The sequence below is a fragment of the Marmota flaviventris genome, chromosome 11 (genome assembly GCF_047511675.1).
Source record: "Marmota flaviventris isolate mMarFla1 chromosome 11, mMarFla1.hap1, whole genome shotgun sequence".
Taxonomy (NCBI): Eukaryota; Metazoa; Chordata; class Mammalia; order Rodentia; family Sciuridae; genus Marmota; species Marmota flaviventris.
Genome location: NC_092508.1, coordinates 10238591 through 10259922, shown reverse-complemented (window position 1 = coordinate 10259922; position 21332 = coordinate 10238591).

The window sequence follows — 21332 nt, the reverse complement described above, 5'->3', positions numbered from 1 at the left end:
AAAGCATCACCCATCTCTTTATACCAAAATCTATATTAGTTATCATTAATTACCCCCAAATGAATTATACCCAAAATATATTGGCTTAAAATGATAGCATTTATTATTTCATAGTTTCAGTAGGACAGGCTGCCACCAAGATGCCAGTTGAGACTGCAGACATCGAAATGCTTGGTTGAAGGAAGGACCCACTTTATGGCTCATTTGCTTCATTGTTGTGGGAATTCAGTTCCACTTGGAGTATTGGATGGATGGTCTTGATTCTTTAATGGATATCAGCAAGAGACTGCTTTCTATTTCTTGCCATATGATCCTCTCAAAGACACAGCTCACAATAGGGCAGCTTGTTTCATCATAGCATGTGAGAAAAGCCAGAGAAGGAAGAGTGTCCACAAGATTAGAGCCCAGTTTGCTGAAATCTGATCTCAGGATTAACATCCCTTTTGCTGATCCTCTTGTTGCAGGCAGGTCAATAGGTCCAGCTCACACTCAAGTGAGGGAATTATATGAGGGTATGAAAGACAGGAAACAGTGATCATGAGGGGTATTTTGAAAGCTGCTCACCAAACAGCTGGTAAGTGGCAGATCCAGGATTAGAACATGGGCAGAGTAGGTCTAGGGTTCAGGATTCACTCTTTTTCATACACATCTGGTATGAAAATTTAAACTATCAGATGTGATCAACTAAATGCATACATTTTTTTTTACTATGAGCATTCCAAACTCTATAGTTTTAAGACCAAATTTAAAGGGACTTCAAAGAAAACATGCTGTTAATATCAGTAATAACATAAGAAATACAAAATATGTCCATAGAAGGTTTTAATTTCCCACTAAAGTGTTTCTATCCATTTCTGCCATTTTTTTAAATGATTACTCTGCGTCTTTTTGTCAAAGATTATTTGAAAATATAATAAAAACATAAACCCTAACTATATAAAAAAAATTCAAGTGGCCATGGCTGCATTGTCCTCAAGCGTCGTGGAGCATCTTCCTGGGTTAAGCCATGGCTGTGAGCACTTTGCACCTGTGTAGACTTGTTAAAATCTCTAGGGAGATGCTTTCTATGTCCCCACAGCCCTCTGTCACTCAGAAAACCCTCAATAATGCTTGTCTTTAGCCTCAGTTCTATGTAGTGCTCATCGCTTTGTTCACAGTGCTCTTGTGTGGCTTGAAGAGCACAGCATGCACTTTATTTTGCTACAGTTACCTCTTAAAATATATCTTCCTGTGATATTTGGAGATCCCAGAAAGCTAAGACAAATCAGTTATTGGCAGTATCATTAGTTGCCAGCAATGAACCTGATATGCCATGGAGGATAGAAGATGTTGGATGAACAAATCAGTTCATGAATAAGAAATTTTTATTTGTTAACTATATTGCATGGTTCCCTCTTGAGTCAATACAAAATCTGAAGTAAATTATTAACTCTTAATCAATGGGTTAGATTGCATATATAAATAATAAATTTCACGTGTGGTCTTCGTAGTTAACTAACTAGCCAAGAACCGTTGATTGAAGCTAAAGTTACCCGAAATCTCACATTGTGGATGTATAAAAAACTTGGACCATTAAATGAACTCTGAGATTATTTAGTACATAGTTTCATCTATTTCAACCTTTTTTTTCCACAAAAGGCCAGATAATAAATATCTTAGATTTTGTGAGTGGCTGTGGCTTGGGAATACCCACTTTGGCATTGGTTCTCCAGCCTCAAGCTTGCCATCCCATAATTCCAGTTCCAGTCAACATCTACAACTTCATGAGATCCTGAGCTGTGAGTGCCCCACTTAGCCAATCTGATATTGCAAATCCACAAAAACTCTGAGAATAATGGGCATTTATTGTTTTATATTCACTAATTTCGGGGGTGATTTGTTTTATATAAACTGATGATTAATGTGATCCTCTTAAACAGTCCTCAAATCCAAAATGTTAAACTTGTTTCAAGGAAAGTTTGTGACTTTAAACTCTCTATTGGTTTGGGGTGCACCAGCCACTTGGATACAGCTGTAAAATTTGCAATTTATTGGAGTAAGTGGCGAAGAGAACAGGCTTTGGCTTTCTGGGAACCCAGGACTGAATTTCTGCAATTTCATTTATCAGTCCTGTCACCTTGGACACATGTAAGTATTATGGTATTAATAACCAATATAGGTTGAGCACTGTTTGCTCTTGAGTTTATACAGGTGTTGACTCATTGAGTCCTCACAAGAGTCCCCTGAGGGGATTGTTACTCCTATTCAAGTGAAGGTAAGTAGCCTGAAGTTCAGTGAAACTTGACAGAAACTGAAACATTTCAAGCCCACACGGCATGGGGAGAACTGATGGCTTTGGTCCATAAAGATCAAATGATCATGTCAGTTTATTATTTATTTGTACAGTGAAAAACACTGAGAAGCCAATGAAACCAGCTCTTTGGGTTCTGACCCACGAGGACCAGAGAGGATGACATTACCAAGAGGAACCGATGGCAATGCCAGGTGAGAAGGGGGGGGGGACACCCCATTGGCGAGGATCCCATTATACTCTCCAGCTACGCAGTTTCATAACCCACAGCTGTACTTTGAGGGAGTAAGATAAAAGTCTTATACCTTTTGGAACCTGGAGGCAGTAAGAAACCATGTTTTGAAAACATCCAAAAAGGGAGATCGGAAGGCAAGTAGAAGATAGCCTTAGGACAGCTTTGCTCCTGCTTTCACAGTCACAGGGGTTCTGCCAGTGCTCAGAGTGGCTGGGACCATTCTCCTGAATCCAGAGCCTACGTACTTAATGAGAACTACTTATGTTTTCTATACATTATCTACTAGAGCATATAAGCTTATAAAATATTTAGAGGACAAATAAGACAAAAGCTCTTTATTATATAATACAGAATAAATGAAACAATGTGTCAAGTGAAAAAGTAATAGCTGACCCACAGTTAAAATATATTGGTTGTGGATCAGTGGTAGAGCACTTGTCTGGCATGCATGAGGCACTAGGATCAATCATCAGCACCACATACAAATAAATAAATAAAATAAAGACATTGTGTCCATCTACAACTAAAAAATATTTTTTTAAAAAATATACTTAAGATATTGGTCATTTTCTTGAAAATCTAGCTTTAATTATCTAAGAACACTTTGGAAATGAGAAAGTACACAGAAATGTCAGGTCTACCTTCAAAGGAAGGTATCAAGATGCTTTCTGAAACGAGATAGAAAATAGATGCAAATTTTAATGTTAGATTTCCTTATTGGGTTACAGTCATTTTTAACAGCTTTATTGAGGTGTAATTGATAAACTAAGATTTAATATTGTACATATTTAATATGTACAACTTAATGAGCTTGAACAGTTCTTTAAGCATTTTTTAAGTATGAGAGCTAGGTCTACTAACAAACAAAACTCCTTTCTTGACCTTACTGGATAGCCATGGGTTTAGTGTTATAACCCCTTATACTTATTTTTTATAACTCTTTTCAAATAATTTATAATTTTTACTTTAAAATCAATAAGTTGTTTTCTATAACCATTAAGAAGTACATTAAATGTCCAACATTTAAATCCCTGAGATTAAAATTTAGTTGTGAATATACTCTGCAGGACATTGTATCAGCCATTCCTGGGAATGCTATTTATTCACAGAGTATAATTCATGTGTATTATATTATGCACAACTTAATGGATTTTTCAAGGAGAAACTTAAAATAAATTCACTTTAATTAAAATTGAATTTGCTCTAAATTAGAGAGTAGATGCTTTTTAAATGAGTCATTTGTTGGGTCCTGAAACCATAATTTTGAAAACCTAAGCATCAGCAGAGCTATTTCCATTGTCAGAAAGAAGTGGGAAAATTATACCAATGTTACTGAAAAAGGGTTCAGATTTTCTATATTTCTGTGAGCTGTCATGTTTCCATAGAAACAGTGACTGAGAAAATCTGTGTTAAGTTTTGCTCCTCCATCGCGTCAATCTTCACACAATAGATGCATGTGTTTAAGTGTATGTTTATACATATACATATATATACACACATATATGCATATGCATATGTAAGAGTACATATATGAAAAACAATATTAATTTATTAATGTTAACAAACACACTGAATATCATGTCCTCTACAGAGATGTGTGTTCAGAAAGCCAAGTAAAATCTCCACAGCAAAACAAGGTCAGCTCTCTTTAATTATATGTTACCCATTTTTATTTTATTAAATTGATATGGTCTACATAAAGTTCCAGATTATAGTTTAGGACTTAATCACATAAAAAAGTCAAAAACAATTTGCTTTATTTACTCAAAACATATATTCTGTAAATAAATCAATATTAGATTGCTTCGTAGTAATAAAATTATAGTTTGTTACTTTTCAATGTTGTTACTTGTTTAGAAAGCACAAAATTTAAAATTTCCAGTATGAAAATTTGTCTGTGTTAGAATTTGACATATTTAAAAGCACATTATATTTGAAACCTATAAACCTCTAAAAGAATATGATTAATATTGCCAATATATGCACAGGAAGTTCTATTTCTTAAATAAGTCACTAATGAAGAAATAAGATCTTAATTCTTTGGTTATTTTTCAAATGCTGAATTATAATGGAAAATTACTACATACTTTCTACCAATTTGTCTTAATGTGCTATTTAATGTAGGATGTCAACTTCCTCTAGAGAATAATGCATTCAGCATTGTTCTGGAATATAGAAGAGTTATAGTAAATATGTGTTTGAATGTAAGTAAAAATGAAGTCAGGCAATATCTCAGATACTCTCTTCTTTTTCTTGCCCTGAGAGCTCCCTTTCAGTAGATGCACCTTGTGAGACTCTGAGGACTCCTGGAGATGGACTGAATCCATTTTTCATTGTGAGAATGACATAAGATTTTTGTAGATACAGAAAGAATGTTATTGTTTGGAAATAAAGTATTGCAAAGATCATGCCAGGTATGTTGGTCACAGTGACATAAAGCTATAATAATTCTATATTGAAACTTGGTGAAGAGAGCAGATTTTATGCATTTTATGACAAAAATTGAAAAGAAAAAGGTAAATGTAAAAGGAAATGAATGTATTAATTTTATCTGCAGTTACCATCTTACTATGTATATGTACAAAGGGCTCCACATCCGTAGATTCTCCAACTTTGATTCAAATCACCATGGATCAAAAATATTTGAAAATTGTTCATCTGAACTGTGTAAAAACTTTTGTATTGAATGTGTACAAACTTTTCTTTCCAGAATTTCTTAAACATTACAGTATAATTTGTATTTATATATCACTTACTTTGTATTAACTATTATAAGTAATCTAGAGCTGGTGTAAATTATGAGAGGATGCACACATGCTATATACAAATACTGCACTATTTTATATAAGGAACTTGCACATCTGAGGATTTGACTGTTTATGAGAGTGGTGAGTGGCAGTCCTGAAACCAGTCCCCCACAAATTCTGAGGGATGACTGTATGTTAAAACATCACATATTATATCTTCAATAGATGTTTTTAAAGATTTATAGTATAGCTATGGTAATGAAGACTGTGTGATATAGTCAGAAGGATAGATACATAGATCAGTAGAACAGAATGGAGGACTCGGCTTACATAAATACATTAAAATGTAATGTGCACATTTTTAATAAAAAGTGAAATAACAATTGAGTTGTATAGAAGGAATCAGACATTTATAGAAAAAAATAATATATCAATTTTCATACATCATCCTAAAATTAACTTAAGTGTATTACAGTCTTAAATGGAAAACATAAATCTGAAAATCTAAAGAATAATAAGAAAACCTCAGGAAAAAAATGTTTGGGATACAGATTTAGGCAAAAATTCTGACTCAAGACCAAAGAGCATGATCCACAAAATGAAAAATTGATGAGTTGGACTCCATCAAATTTAAAACTTTGTGATAAACATAAAATGATGAAAAGATAAACTACAGACATCAAGAAATATTTGCAACTTACATATGCAGCAAAGCATTCCTATCTGGAATATATAAAAAGGATGCTAAAATATCAATAGAAAAAAATTCAACTAGTACATAGTCAAATGACATAAGCAGCCATTTCAACTGAAGAGGAACTACAGAATACAAATAAGCCCATGAAAAGAAGTTCAGCATCATTAGCCATCAGGGAAATGCAAATTAATAGTAATATCTTTACTATCTCCCTCTATCTGAATGTTTAAAATAAAGAGCCATTGATACGCCAAATGTTGGCTCGAATCCAGAGAAACTAGATCACTCATTCTCATGGGTGGGAATGTAAGGTGGTTCAGCCACTCTGGAAAACAGCTCTTCATTTTTTTTAAAGAAAATTATACAAGTAACAACCATATGACTCTTCAATTACACTCTCTAGTTACTGCCACCAATAAGTCTTGACAAGTATATTGCATACAGGTTTGGGATGTTGACTTTTTTCTTTCAGGCATAGAAAGAACAATCTAAACTATCATCTTTTCCAGGTTTCCCATTCTGATATTTAATGTATATGAGATGATCAATAAAACAAAGTAATACTACAAAAATTAACTCAGAGTCAAGGTGGTTGTTGGGAAGAATAGAGCAGTGATTCATCTCAATGGCAAGTAACTCTGATGATTGAAAGAATAATTAAGAAGAAATAATGGATCTAGGTACATAGTTGTCAAGAGGTCAATGATATGACAGGATGAGAAAGCTCATTTCATTGAGGAAAAGATTGTCATGTAAACACAATTTTCCAAGAATGGAACTGTTGGTGGTTATATTATTTTACATGGTAAATAATGCGGTTGCACAATTTATTTTATGTTTTACCTTATACCAAATGAATTATTTTGTGTAAGACTAGATAATTTCTTTTTCTCCCAAAATACCTATGAACATCCAAATGATAATTTAGGCAGTTTCAGACACCGAGGTAAGGTTTCCACCTATTAAAATTGTCTTCATTAATTGTGAATTCAGTTTTCTATTTCAGTTTGCCAAAAATGCTAGAAAGCAAAATATGAATACTAACAGCTTATAAAGAATTACTAGGAAGAACATAGAAAAATATGGATCATGACAAATGCTTTTCTCAGAGAAGTCTGGTAGTTACTTCCCTTCATTTTAATATTTTGTATGTATAATTTTAGAAAAAGTTCCCGTAACTCATACAAATTTATAATCTTGAATATTTGAATGATATCATCTAAGATATTGTGTTACTAAATGACAGCTTTACATATACTGGATAGGATATTTGACTTTAGATAAATTAATTTGACATTCAACTTTCATGAATTAATCTGTCTTGCAGAGTGTGTCAGAGTTTCTATATCACGCTCTAATTTTCTAGGCATTTAAAGATGTCAAAATATCTTAATATACAAAGCTGAAATTCACCAACTTCTCATCTACACCAGACTCAACACAGTCATGTGTCTCTATATGGTTGCATTTCTTAATGAAGCAAGTCTCTTTCTCCTTTATCTTTTTCAGTCCTCTCTTACCAAACCCCATCTCCCATGCCTCACCCACTTTATTTTTTTAAAAATATTTACGTTTTTTTAGGTGTAGATGGACACAACACAATGCCTTTATTTTTATGTGGTGCTGAGGATTGAACCCAGGTCCCGCCTATGCTAGGCGAGAGCTCTACCGCTGAGCCACAATCCCAGCCCATCACCCACTTTATTAATAGCAAATTATTTCTATCCTATATATCTTTTGTAATTCTATATTATAGCTCTTGTTACAATGTAATTTTTGTACTTTCTACATGTTTTGCTCAAACATCTGTTTTAGAGTGCTGCATTTCATAATTGTCTCTGTACTCCAAATTTACCAATTACTTTATAAAAATTATCTCCTCATAATTATATAGTGTACATGTTGTGTGAAGCTATACAGTGGACTCTGTTGTTGCTCATTGGGAATTATCTGTCACCAGATTAAACAGGAGGATTATAAGGTCATAATTAAATTATTCTAATATTAAAGTTTTTACTGTTTTTATGAAAAGTTGGTAAGTATAACAAAATATGCTCACAAATTCTCTGGTATCGAAGAACATTAAATCATTATTACTTGCAACAGCATAATAAAACCAAAGGGTACACAATCTTCTCTCTGATGCCTCCTATCTCAACCAAGTTCAGTGTGATGGAAGATATTATGCTAGAATGAAATCACAATTTGGTTACATTTCATGGCCATTATTTCCATTGTAAAAATGTCATCTTAAATTAGTGAACATTTGCTCATTTACTTTCTTTGCCTAAAATTGTATTTAGTTATTTGTATTTTTTTTAAGAGAGAGAGAGAATTTTTTCTTTTTCTTTCTTTTTTTTTTTTTTGTAGATGGACACAACACAATGCCTTTATTTTTATGTGGTGCTGATAATCGAACCGGGGTCCCGCCCGTGCTAAGCGAGCACTGTACCGCTGAGCCACAATCCCAGCCCAAGATATTTGTATTTTTAATCCTAAAGCACTTACAACCCCCGAACAGGAAAAATATGAAACACAATTTAAGAATACCTTAAATTCTTATCATTACAGGAGCTATAGGTTGTGCTCCCCCAAAATACCCCAAAATAAATTAATTGTGACCAAAAACACAGCCGATTGAAGACTTAGCCAAACATATTATTCAAGGTTTTAATGTGCAAGAATTGTTAAAACTGTGGTTGGTCCCTGTACTTTTGAAATCAGGTTCAAGCAGTGTGGATTTGAGATTCTCTCAAGATGAAGAGCAGGAGTCATAGCTATTTCTAACAGATGGTTCAAATGTTCAGTAATTGAAGCTGTATTTCTCATAGCCACTGGAAATTTCCTCCTTTAGAAATAACAAATGAGTTCTTTGTAGCCAATATAAAGCCAGGAATATGGGACCAGAGGCTCAAATTTAAAGAGCCATGGCCATTCCACCATATGAACTTCCAAACAGAATGTTATTAGCCAAATGCCCTCATTCTTTCTGCGTGTTCAGCTTCTCCCTATAACCTTAATGTTTCATGAAGACGGATTTCAAATTCTATATTCCCACTGCATTCTTGTACAAGATTTCTTCCTACCTCTTCTCAGAAGGATAGCTGTGTTCAAAGTTTGGTCTAACCCTAGGCCATGTCTTCAACGTTCCGTGCCTGTTTCTTCATTCCTTGCTTACTAATGGTACTGTCCACATAAGTGTTACAAGGATGATAAACTCAGTTAATATCCATGAAGTATTTTGTAGAATGAGCACCATATAAGAATTCATTGTTGTTAAATGCACTTATTCTTTTGCATTTCATAGGTGTATTTCACATTCCTTCTTTGTTAACTTACTCCAGTACTCAGCATAAACATAAGTAATCCTCTATTTCTTTTACATTCTAACCAAACATGTTAATTAAGCTTTGGTGTAACTGAAGTCTATTTTTCCCTAGGTAACACAACTTCCAATCCATGGCCTGGATAGGTTTAGCAATTTTAATCAAAGTTTAAAAACCCCAGGACCTTCTGTAATTTTATGAAAATTGAAACATAAATTTCTTAAGGCTGGGTATGGATTGTCCAGTATGCCCTTATGTCACCATTATATGTGATGATGATATTAATGGAAGATCATAGAGTTCTCCATGGAAGAAGTTCTGGGTAGAAATCTAGCTCCACTGCCACAACTCAGTTCTCCTAAATTGAGAGTCTCTATTCAAGTGGCTTCCAAAATGCTCTAAGCAAATGTTTCTGAAAAGACTCTTTCTCCTTTGATTCCTGTTCCTCATGATAATCTTCAGGAATCAGGTAGATAGATTTTCATTAATAGTATATTTGTTCAGTCCATCTTTTTCTATTCTAGCACAAGGGTAAGGGAGAGAAGTTACAAGACTTAATTTTCTTTATTTTTTTTTTAAATATAAAATGAGTACAGGCATTCTGCTACACACAAGAAGAGACATGTTGGTAGATCTATAGGTTGAATGGCTTGATTGAGAAGCTTAGACAATATATCAACTCTTTTCAAATTACTGACTTAAGCCACTACTTGTCCAGGTTCAGGGGAAACCCAATGTTTCTATTTGGGGGCTCCAGCAATTAATCAATAATTACGATGCTTGTTAATTTCTCAGAGGCCTTTGCTCTTCATGTTGGTTTCAGAATTAAGAGATATTCTTAGAACATCTTGGAAACCACACACCACCTGTGAAATATATATTTTAGAACTGGCTGCCGGTGTTACACCCAATGAAAGGGACCTTCTGCTTGTAGCTTTTTTGGAAGAGTCACCTCCTGATAGAAATAGCTAAGAACTGGTCTCCTGCTCTACTACACCAGTGCTAGCATAAACCTCAACCTGTTCTCTCAGTCAAGGTGATTCCATGCTTGAGATCATAGATCTTCAGCCTCAGTGTATACCCATTTGCTCTTGAAATTGTATCCAAGCCCATTTTCAGCATTATGCAACTGAATAGAAGAGATTTTCTTCTTCAGTCATGCAAAGTGCCAGAACCAGCCCTCCACCAACATTGTCCATACCCCTCTTCACATGGTGAAGAAACATATGGATTGTTTCTTCATTATACCAATGTGGTCACCTCTCCACGCATCCTTTTACATGTGAGAACATACTTACAGTTTTTTTTTATGTTTTTAGTACAAATAATGCTGGAATGAACATCTTTCTACTTGTGTATCTGCATATTTGTCCAACTATCTTAAGTGAAAAAAATCAAACCTTAATTTTGGGAAACAAAGATTGAATATATTTCCAAAGTACTTTCAAATGTGTTATATATTTTACCCTTCTATCGATAAGAGAGGTTTTTCATATCAGTGTATGAAATTCATTGCATCTAAATGCACTCTGAAATTTTCAAATGAAGTATATGTACTTTACTTCTCCTATCAATCTTGTAAGAGTGGCCATATTGTTTCTATTTTCCGTAACGACAATGCAGCCACTGACACTTGATTTTAGCCTCAGCAGAGAGCATGACCATACGTCTTGCTGGACTTCTGACCTACAGAACTGTGACCTAATGGAGTGGCTATTGTTCTAAGCTGCAGGGTTGTGCTAATTTGTTACTCACCAATAGAAAACCAATGCATCTGGGAAGGTGGCAGTGGAGCAATAAGGCAGAAGATGATAGTTTTATGTATTTACAAAGAAAAATGAATGGCAAATGGAGATTCAATACAGGAGACGAAGGAAAGGTGTGAAAGACAACTCCCTATCTCACTTATTGAAATCCGTGGCTAATGGTTCCATTTACTGAGCAGAAGATGCTATAAGAGTATTCAGTTTGGGAGAAGAATCTATGATTTCATTTTTGACTGGGTTTATTTTTGGTTCTGTTTTTGTTTGGTTTTGATTTTTGTTTTTTTCGGTGCTGGAGATCAAAGCATGGGCCTTATATGTCCTAGGCAAGCTCTCTCCCACTGACCTAAGGAGATGTGTTTCAGTGGTTAAGCACCCGCTGGGTTCAATCCCCAGTTACCCTTGTCCCTCTCCAAAATTGAGGAATTCAGTTATGCCAGAGTAAAAGGAAAAAGGGAGAAAGGAGCTGGAACTAGCTCAGGGTCTAGGAAAAGTTATTTTATGGAAAGTCATTAAAATGCCTAATGGCCAACGTGAAGGTCCCAGTGAGAGCAGAAGGAGTCAACACAACAGGGGAGGCATTCTCATTAGCCCAAGGTCTAGAACACAGGTATGGGGCTGTGCATGCTTCTGCATTTCCCTCTAGAGCAAACGGAAGACCCGAGGGCGAGATGGTACCCGGTAGGTACATTCCTGTGTATTATCAGAAATCTAAAAAGCTCACCTTTTTTGTTCTCTTTTCTCAGTGAAGTGACTATCAGAAAAGAAAATATGCATTTTCAAGCTAGGAACACAATCATTAAAAACAAACATAGCACATAAAAATCATATTTCCCCAGCGTTTGGAAGTTCTGCCTGCTAAGTGAAAACTTCCACTTCACACTGAGCATAAATGAGATTGCTCCCTGGTGTGGCCACATTTTATGTCCTATCCAGGTTTATAGAATACACAATTTGGGAAACATAAACCATTTCCCACTTATACTCTCAGCTTAAACACTTCAGAGTTTTAACTGAAAAACTGACTAAAAAGCAGTTTGTTAGAAGAATGAGGTAAATCAGTGTTTTTTAATGAACTCTCTGAAGATTTTGAGAAAAAGAAAATACGTTGCTAGTGAAAACAAAAATTGATGCCAAACTTTTTTTTTTTTTTTTTTAAAAAGGTGTATTTCCACATCTTGGACCTAATTTGCTACTAAACTGACCATCAAAATGCCCATGAAGGCCCATGGTCAAGACATTCAGGGAATCTGTTCTTTGACATTCAGGAAGTCTAGGGCAGCAAGATAGATGTTATTCTTTAGTGTTATATAAGTAGGATCTGTATTAAAAGTGTACCCACTAAGAGGTGACATGGCTCTGTAAGAAGACCCTAGTCAAGATTATCAGCTAAGGTAGAAAACTTCCAGTTAAAATTTAAACTTCAGATAAAGAGCAAAATTTTAAACATATTATATCCAAAATATTGTAGGTAAAATGCTTCTACCCCAAATATTGTTGTTTATCTGAAATTCACATTTAAAACAATGCCATCTATTTTTATTTTCAAAATCTTGGAGCCATAATCCTAATGAAACTTCGGTTATTCTTTATCTGCCTAGGACAACGATATTTTGTATGAAGACAAATCTGAATTCGCAGAGTGAAAAATAATGTTTGAGATGCTTTCAGACATGAGAAGTCTGAGCATATTGTTTGAAGTCCAAAATGTTAGTGTTTTGGGGGACACTTGGGTGGTCATGAGGATCACAACCATATATTTGCAATTTTAATTATGTCTAAAACAGCTGTGGTCGCTCCATGTATTTGGGTTGTAGGTTCCCTTGACTTCTTTCCAGGTAAGATTTCAGAAACAGTAACAGTTTTCAACTTTTTGTTTGTTTGTTTTGGTGTGTGTGTGTGTGTGTGTGTGTGTGAGAGAGAGAGAGAGAGAGAGAGAGAGAGAGAGAGAGAGAGATTTTTTATAATAAATCATACCACAGAGAGAGTGATTTTATAAATATATATGTATATATATTTTTTTTGTTCATCATTGAACAACAGGTAATATAAAGATAGACTAAGCATAACCCAAATATTTTCAGAATGGCCTACTTTTCCAGCCATGTTAAGAAATCAGTAGCAGCCTGGGAGAGTCAATACACAGCACTATGGTCACCTTGGTTTCAATTTCTTGAAATCTACCTGCACTTTTTCATTGCATACACTTAACAAATATTCATGAAAGGTTATGTTAAAATAAGCAGCAAAGATGAAATGTGAGCAAGAAAGACAAAATCCTGAACTGGCTGGACAGACACCATGTCATGTTACACAGCACCATGAGAAAAGCTTGTAATATAGGGAAATAAAATGCAATACTGAGATATAAAACAGGTTGTTGTGTAGAGTTGGTGGGAGGTGATTTTGAATTTTGATTTTTGAATTTTAATCAGGATTATGGTTCCAAGATTTTGAAAATAAATATAGATGATATTGTTTTAAATTTGAATGTGAATTTCATATAAACAACAATACTTGGGGTAGAAGCATTTTATGTACAATATTTTGGATATAACATGTTTAAAATTTTGCTCTTTTATCTGTTGTTTAAAACTTAACTGGAAGTTCTTTACCTTAGCTGATAATCTCCTTTAATATTCTTTAGACCAGGTGTTCAGGGAGGGCTGGTCTGAGAGGATGGTATTCAAGCTGGGATTTTGAACTTTATATTACAAAGGCCAAGAAGAAAATATTTTAGTAAGATTACAATGCAGAGCACAGTCCGGTGTGGGTGGAGCAAAGCAGTCGCCTGGGAGTCATGGTAGAAAGTGAGGTGTGAATTTGGCTGGCAGAGACCATGCAGGGCTTTGTAAGTTAGGCCCAAGGTTCCATTTTGTTTTTACTTTACTGGGACATCTTTGGGGTGGTTAGCAGGACAGTAACATGAGTACAGAACTGTAACACAAAGGGTCAATTGATATATTTTTTTGTGAGCCAATAAGACTTATTAATTTATAATTTGTATCAAGAAAAAATGATTCTTATATGCCAATATGGCAAAATTTAGGAAATATCAAAACAATTAATAGACATAGCTATAAATCAGAAAAGAGAGAAAAATGTACACAAATTGTTACACTATCACATCCATCATCATGATATATGTGAATGAAATGAGCATTCTTATTGAAAATAAGAAATCCAATAAATGATTGCAGAATTTTTTGACTCATAAAGAAATGTTCAAAATGTTGCTGTTTGAAAAAAAATTCATTTCTAACTATTTTAAATACACTACTATATATAAGGTATAACTTTTTGAATTTTTAATATTGATTTTAAGACATTCTGTAATAATTAAAATACTAATTCATAATTGAAAAAAATAAACTTTTTTTCATAGTAGTTCAGGAAAACATTTGAGTATTTGCTTTGAGGCTTTTATCTAATAAACACCATTTTTAATTCCTAAAGGAAAAAAAAAATTAGGTTGGTAATGAGCAAGTGAAATAATAGAGATTTGTAGGGGAAAACTAAATATAGCCCAAATAGCTATACAGAATTGAAGTCCTGAAATAAACCTAAGTCTGCCAGGATACTGAAAGCTAATTACCCACGGTGAAAAGGAGTGACCTAAATAGAAGTGACTTCAACATTAACCCACATCTGAGATACTGCAGACACAGGCAGTAGATGTATGTGTGTGTGTGTGTGTGTGTGTGTGTGTGTGTGCTTAACAGCTATGTTAAAAACCACAAAGTGGTAATCATTTCAATTCCTATATTTTCCTATATCAGTAATATAATTGTCTTTAATTTGTTTCTGATTATACTCTGTAAGCAATTTATAAAGGAGAAAAATGAGATCTAGGAAGAAGGTATGAAATTTCAGTAAAATAATGGCAAAACTAAGTATGATTTAAGACATGGTGAGATTTGGAAAGGTGAGGATTTTGTGGAGACCTACCAGACCCTATATTTTATGCCATATTTATAAGCTATTCCCCAGGGAACATCTATGGTATGAATGCAAAGTTCCATTTTAACATTAAGGGGAAAAATCTCACAATGGACATTCAGGGCTTGGAAATCTCTGTTTACATTTCGTGAACTGGAGACAAGATATTTAATGTCAATGCCCATATTTAAGTAGGCATATCCCCAAGCTTGTCCTATGTTATCAACATTTAAAATGCCTCCCTAATATAGAAAATATTCCATTTCAGAATAAAAGTGTGTTCCTCTCCTGCCATGTGAATGGTAGTTGATATCCTTGAAAGCTTCTCAATGGCAACCACTTCCAAAATAATTTAAGAAAAAAAAATCATTTTTTCCTTAATGTTTGAAAAGTGAAATAGAAACAACTGCAAAATTTTTTGGGGGGGGGTTGTCATATGGCCAATCAAGACAAAGCACAAAGGATGTGTTAGTTGCTGAACAAACAAGCTGATTTGTCTCAGGAACAAAAAGCAGATTGTAGTCAAAGAGGACTTTTACAGTCCCAATCATGCCTGAAAGGACATTATAATTACAGTGCAGAGTTCCTCAATCACACCACATCATTGCTCAGGGAGGCAGGAGGTGCTGGAGAAACTGTGATGATTTTCTTTCTTATCAACTGTGAATCATGTCATTCATCTCTGTAATTAAGGCCTTTGATATGCATGGCAGTCGATAGAGTTGAGATAATAAAACAAATCAGGCCAAAAATTCTGTTGTTGAAGATGAGAATGCCACACCAAATGCTGATGTCCTTCTGCCTCGACTTGTGCATCTGTAAGTGACAGATCCTTTTAGAAATACTGATTTAGATTTAAAGACGTTTGTGAAGTCAAGATGTTGTCCATTTTTGGAAATATTGCATATTGAATTAATTGAAGGTAATGATCAATTTCCTCATTTAAACAGCTTTGATGACTTCAAATGTATCGTAAATTAGTAACAGGATATGTTCCCAGTATTTTTATAGTGATATAGTTTTATATTTGGGAAGACCACACTGGTTAATATCTTGTTAGAAAAAAGTTCATATTTAGAAACTTTGCTCTTTAGATATTTAACTCATTTTGTTCATCTGCTCACTCTGGGTACCAGTTCTGTGAAGGAAATTTCACGCGTATGATATCTAATTCTCATGAGGTAAACTTTATTATTCACAGTCTACAAGTAAGGACATTTAATCTGAAAGAAAATAAGTGGCTCGCCAGAGAGAATCAGCAAGGAAGTGACAGCGACCTTCAGATGAAGTATGGTTTGGAGGGTGAGGGGAGTAGAGGGTTGAGGGATATCTAAGGACAATATCCAGTTGCTGAGATAGTGATGAAACAACATTAGAGGAAATGTTGCAGAGCAAGTGGAACGTTGTCAGACCACACAACTCTAAATAATGTGATCAACAAGGGCATCTTGTATAGGAGCTGGTTGCCCCCACTGAACAAAGCCATACTCCTTACTCCTACTTAACTTGGAACTCACTGTTTCTATTTCTGGGTAAATGCAGGATTCTCTCATTATAGAGGTCACCTTTTAAGTTCTCTTTAAATCATACAATTTTCCTTTTCATGTTCTAATTTTACATATGGTCTGTGCCTAAATGTCTAAAAACATGTTAACCAACTACCCTGAGATGTGCTCTGAAATTTACATCTGATGAAAGTGAATGCTTTTTGGTCTGAGCATCTTAGGGTAAACATTATAAGTAAAATATATGAATTTCAGGGCATAGAAGTCGTAACATGGATTTTATTTGTTCATGAGTTTTTAGATTTTGCTTTTTGATATTTAAACTGTGTTCAGAATAAATGAGGTGGCCAGAGAGCTGCATTGGATGCAGAATGGTGCTGATGAGAGAAGCCAGAATCATGATTCCACACTCCAGTGTGGAGGCTGGCTGCCACTGAGGCTAGAGCTTGGAGCCACAGTCACAGATTCACATGAGTGCTGTTTTATTGCATTCCAAACAAGCATGGCATATTTGCTTAGAGCTTTTGGTATAATGGTTTGTTGTGTCATTTGCAATTGCTATGTTACTAGTCCATCTCTTCCAATTATGCATAAGCTCCTGAGGCCAACCATGATGCCCCATCCCTCTCTGCATCCCAGAAACCAGCATGAACCCTGGATCACTGAAGATGTCAAATGAATATTTGCTCAATCACAACATAAAAAAAGGTGTCCATCAAATGAACAAGGCAGGCTATGAAAGCAGGAATTATTCAGTGTGAACTTTCTGGAAACTCACAATAATACAAGCTTCACATCAACAAACCACAAGCACATTCATTTATAGAATTGAGCATTTTAGTTGTGGGTCATTTTAATAGTCAAACTGCTGAATTAACACTGTAAAAAACTCCCACAAAACTCATCAATATGTACAATTGCTCACTCAAGCAAGGATGCACATCTGGGATTTGCTTGATTTTATGTTGAACTCACCTGGGCCCAAGGTGTGTGTCAACGGGGCCAGTTCCACTTGTCTGTCATCTTTCTTGAACCAGAGGCTGTATGTGTTGTGTTATTCTCATGGCAAGAGGTAGGAGTGCAAGAAAGGAACTAACCACACATACATTTCAAGATTCTGTTCATGTCATCTGCACTAACAACCTAAGGCCAGTGGAATCACAGGGTGAGCACTTTATCTCTATAGTAAAGGTACTGCATGATTATGGGTGAGTGCTTTTGTTATAAAGAAGTTAGTAAGAGCCCAGATCCGCCCACACCAGCCTGTTTGGGACCCAGGTTCACAGGAGGCCCGGGTCCATCCCCTCCACCAGTGGGACAGATACCTGCTGGGGCCCAGCCTCCAGCACAGGACTGCCCCTTATGACCAGCAGATTACAGGGAGGTCAAGCCCAGCATCCCAGATCCGCCTACACCAGCCTGTGCATGACCCAAGCTCACAAGTACTGTGGGAGCCCAGAACCAGCCCAGATCCACCCACACTGACTTGTAAAGGACCCAGGTCCAGGGTAGGTCAGTTCACACCCCCCCCACACACACCTGGGAGCCCAAGCCTAAACCACTTTCAGCTTGGGACACTGCAGTCACTGTCACAGCGTTCCCCATGCAGGAGCCCCTAGCTTTTTGTCAGAAGACAGAGCCTAGAAGCAGCTGCATCCCAAAGAGAGCATGAGGCCCACCATTTCAGCCCCATCTCTGCAAGACATTGCTTCCGTCTTGGGGCACCTCCACTATTATCTCGAGTTACTTCAGCTATTGCCGTCACCGCCTTTAGATGCAGTAGCATCCATTGAGGGACACCAGCAGGGTCTGGAAGCCCAACATCAAGGTGAGGTACAGACAATCTGTACAGGTAATACAAGAATATAGGAAAGAAACTGTAACATCTCAGATCCACTCTGCAAGCAAGGAAGACATATGGACTGTTGGGGGGGCCACAACCAAGTCAAGATGGCGCCTGGCAGTTTGCCAGGAGGAGTGGTTTGTGAGGCAATGCCACCGAGCCATTAAGATGGTGGGGATTCCTTATGGGCTGACTGCTGTATCTGGATGATGCTAATTGAGTTAAGCTGTGTGTAATCAGTTAGGTATATATACCTCTGCTGTCCCACAATAAAGCGGCTCCTGCTACCTTGGGTGCCTGCTACCTTGAGTTCTCGCTCAGTTCCCACTGAGTTTCCCTGCAATAAAGCAGTTCCCGCTTCAACCTTCAAGTTGCTTGTCACCTCCCGGATATTTTGCCCAGCCGGACTGCGGCAATAGACAATATGAAAAAACAAGGGAGGAAAGTGCCCCAAACAAATCAGGACACTACAATAACAGAACCCATGGACAGCAAAGTTGATGAAATGTCAGAGAAGGAGTTCAGAAGGTTCATAATTAAAATGATCTGTGAATTAAAAAATGACCTAAATGAGCAAATACAGGCAAAAATTGATCACTCCAACAGAGAGATAGCAAATACAGGTCTCCAAAGATTACTTCAAGAGAGATGGAGACTCTGAAAAAAAAAAGTCAGAAACCCTTGAAATGAAAGATACAATAAACCAAATAAAAAACTCAATAGAAAGCATAACCAACAGACAAGTTCACTTGGAAGAAAGAACGTCAGACAATGAAGACAAAATATACAATCTGGAAAATAAAGTTGACCACACAGTGAAAATAGAAAGAAACCATGAACATAACATCCAAGAATTATGGGACAGCATCAAAAGACCAAATCTAAGAGTTATTGGGATAGAGGGAGGCACAGAGTTTCAAACCAAAGGAATGCACAATCTCTTAAATGAGATAATCTCAGAAAATTTCCCAAGCATGAAGAACGAATTGGAAAACCAAATACAAGAGGCTTACAGGACACCAAATGTACAAAATTATGACAGACATACACCAAGGCACATTATAATGAAAATGCCTAGCATACAGAATAAGGACAGAATCTTAAAAGTCGCAAGTGAAGGGGATCAGATCACATATAGGGGGAGACCAATTCTGACCTCAGTAGATTTTTCAACCCAGACCTTCAAAGCCAGGAACAACATATCGTGGAACAACATATACAAAGCTCTGAAAGAAAATGGATGCCAACCAAAAACTAAGCTTTTGACTTGATGCTGAAATAAAACCTTCCATGATAAAGAAGTCAGTAACTGGGACCCCTAAGGTGATTACTTCAGCTACTTTCACTGAGAGGGAAAGGGGCACCATGTCTCCTACCTCTGGGAAGCAGCCTTTGCAGCTTCATTCTGTGCGTTCTTGTCTGTGAGAGGATGCCCCCTGGACTTGTGCACTTCCTGGGTATGATCATCTCTCAGGTTTAGAGTTGGACAGCCACAAGTTGTGCCTATGATTAATTTTATCTTAAATTACTGCAGATGTACTTGAAAAATAAAATCTATTTATAAAATAATCCAATTAATGTTTTATTTAGAAGTACTATATTCTGACAAAACAAATCACTGAAATTATATAAAAAACAGATGTCAAGATAAGGCCACTTTATTACTTTCTTCTTAATAGAGTTTTGGCTATGAGAAAAAAGTCAGAATCTATTTTTTTCTAAAGGTATTATTTGACAATCATATGGAAGGAGGTATTGTGTCTCTCACATATGTGTATATCTATTTGTTTGTAGATATATATATATCTCCTCATCATGTATGCATACATAAAATATATATAAATATACAAATATACCTATATTTCCTTCAAAAGAATGGAGAGGGTGGGTGCAATACTGCATGCCTGTAATCCCAGCAATTTAATAGGCTGAGGCAGGAGGATTGCAAGTTCAAGATCAGTCTCAGGAACTGAGTGATACACTGTTTCAAAATTTAATAAATAAATAAATAAATAAAGGACCGAGGGTGTGGCTCAGTAGTAAACTTCCCTGGGTTAAAAAATATATATATATAAAGGAGGATATGGTATGATAAAGGCATCAAGACTCACTTATAGTGGTTGAACCAGTGGTAAGATAAGATGCCTAGATTTTGGTGGTTGTAAATTTTAAGTCTAGGAGTGAGTTGGGAAGGTTCATAAATATTTGAGCTGAGACTTAAGGGAAGAGAGGGAGTAAGCCTTGCAGATACCCGGAGGGAGGAGTGTTCTAGATAAAGGAAGGGGATTTTTAGAAGATCTGCCACGGAAGGACCTGTCTCATGTCCTATAAGCTGTAAGGAGGTCAGTGAGTCTAGATGAGAAGCAGAGAAGGAGGAGATGACCTCAGGAGGCCGTGGTGGGCCACCCAGGTAACTGTGTGAGCCTTTCCTACAGGCTGTTTTAAGATCCGCAACTTTTATTAAAATGAAGATATAACAGATGTTGAGCCGAGTAGAATGTGACGGGACCTGTATGCTGTAGCGCCCTTTCTGGCCGCTGCATTGCATGTAGATTCTAGGATCGAGTGTGAAAGCAGGAGAACTTTTATCCCTCCATGGTGGCATTTCAGGCCTTAGTTAATTGTGGAGCTACTGCTGGTGTGCACAAGTCACCATGTGTGCAGGTAGAAAACAAAAGGGGCCAAATATGATTCTGTCTTAAAGTCAAATCCATAGAATTTGCAGATGAATTGCCCCTAGGTTGTGTGAGAGGTAATTAATGATGTTTCTAAAGCATTTGGGCTTCAGGAATTGAAAAGATTGGGTTCTCATAAATGAAATGGAAAAAACACCAGTGGAGCAACCTTGGGGAGAAAGACCTGGAGTTGCTTTGCACATGTTGATTTAATATGCTTAATAGGCAAATTGGTTGATACGGCAAAGACTCCACAGGAGATGTGAGTTTCAGGTTCAGATGCCAGGGCTACACTGGAAAGGCAGAGGTGGG